We start from the raw sequence: 1,949 nt of genomic DNA on the forward strand, positions 1-1,949 counted from the left end.
CGGCACCCCGGCCCCGCTCCGCCCGCACGGGCAGCGCCCGCAGCCCGCAGCGCCCGCCCGGGGCAGCGCCCGAGAGAGGGGGGATCCGCAGGGAGAGGGGAAAGGGCTCGGGGCAGGGGTACGGGTAGGGGTGTGAGAGCTGGTGCGTGTCCCTCGGGATGTGGTCCTGGCAGGGATGTGGTGAGTGACACTGGATCTGTTCCTGGTCTGAGGTGGTCCTGGCAGGGATGGGCAGGAATGTGGTCCCTAAAGGTGTGTGTGGGGTAAGAACCCTGTACCTGTTCCCGGGGATATGGTCCTGGCAGGGATGTGGTGAGTGACACTGTAGCTGTCCCCGGGGCTGTGGTCCTGGCAGGGATGTGGTCCCTAAAGCTGTGTGTGAGGTGTGAACCCCTTGGCTGTCCCCGGGGCCGTGGTCCCTGTGGTCCCTGCAGGAATGTGGTCCCTGTAGGTGTTTGTGACCTTATCCCTGTGCCAGGGCAGTGCCCACAGCACAGCCTGGTGCTGGGCACACCTTGTCCCCAGGGCTGTCCAGCCGTGCTGCCCCCAGGCCATGCTGTCCCCTCTGCCCTGCCAGCCCTGCACAGCCTCTCCCAGGCTTCCCAGGACTGCTGCTCCAGCCTGGAGCTGTTGGCGCCTCGCTGGGAAGGTGCACTGAGCCCAGCTGAGTGCCAGCTCCTGCTCCCTGATGTGCCCGGCGTGGAGAGAGAGCAGCACTCCCACCCCAGCCCCATACACTCCTCACTCCTTCCAGCTGTTCCCAATACACTCTTCACTCCTTCCAGCTGTTCCTGCTCCAGGAGAGCTCTGGGGTGCAGCAGGAGAGGGCTGGCACTGCCCTGGGCTGCCCAGTGACCCTGGCACGGCCACCACAGGTTTGCTCTGAGCAAAATCCCTTCAGGCACAGCGGCTCTCACTGCTGTGAGCCACGTCCACCCGGGCAGAATTCCCTCAAAGCCCTGGTGCTTCCTCCGTGTCCCCCTGCAAACCCGACCAAAGCCTCCACACACATTTCCTGATGGAGCCCAGGTGCTGCCAGCTGTAAGGACACACAGAGGACAGTGAGGAATCCCAGCAAGGAGCAGCACACGGAGGTGGGAGCTGAGGGGATCCCTGCAGCTGCAGACAGGCAGTTTTTGGGAGAGCAGTGTAGGAGGAAGGGAGAACCACCCCTAAAAATCCCTTCTTGCACCCTGTGGGAATCATCTCCTCAAGCTACCGAGGTGTGAGTGCCCAGAGCTCATTTGATAACTCCCTTAGGAGAGCCCACAGGCTGTGAGGCTGCCAAGGAAAGCTTTGGCTGTGCCATCTGAAGCTGCTCTGCTGCTGGGGAGCACCTGGAGAAATGGAAAATCCCTTCATTGCTCATGGGAGGAAGGGCTGCTACCCTTCCATGGCTGCTGAGGTGAGGGAGGTGCCCAGGTGAATCCGCACCATGGGCAGTGCCTGAGCCCAGGCTCAAACCTGAGGCAGCCGGAGGCCAGCGTGGCCACCCAGGCTTAGTCTAAGCTGGTTTAATTAATTCATGCACCCCTCTGAACCCCAGTACCCTGAGCCCAGCTCCTCTGGGGATAATTCTCCTGGTGTGAGTGGCTGCCAAACCCTGACACCAAAGGCTGCAAAGCAGATTTGACTGATGCAGGGAGACCATCTCCAAACCGTGGCCCTGCCACGTGTCCTCATCAAACTCACCACAGAAACATCCTCAGCCCTGGGCTGCCTTGGAACTCTGTCTGTGCTTCTGCAAGGCTTTGCAGAGCGTGGGAGGCACCCAGATGGAGCAGTGCAGGTCCTTCCCTCACCTGTGACCCCTGCACACAGGAATGGGGTCTGTGCAGTGGCTCTGCTCAGGGGAGAGGAGCTGCCACTCAAAAACCCAGCGTCCTGCTGCAGGCAGTCCTTGGGGGAAAGATCCAATGGTTTGAGACAGAAACACCTGGCAGAGCTCT

The sequence above is a fragment of the Geospiza fortis genome, unplaced genomic scaffold (assembly GCF_000277835.1).
Source record: "Geospiza fortis unplaced genomic scaffold, GeoFor_1.0 scaffold485, whole genome shotgun sequence".
Classification (NCBI taxonomy): domain Eukaryota; kingdom Metazoa; phylum Chordata; class Aves; order Passeriformes; family Thraupidae; genus Geospiza; species Geospiza fortis.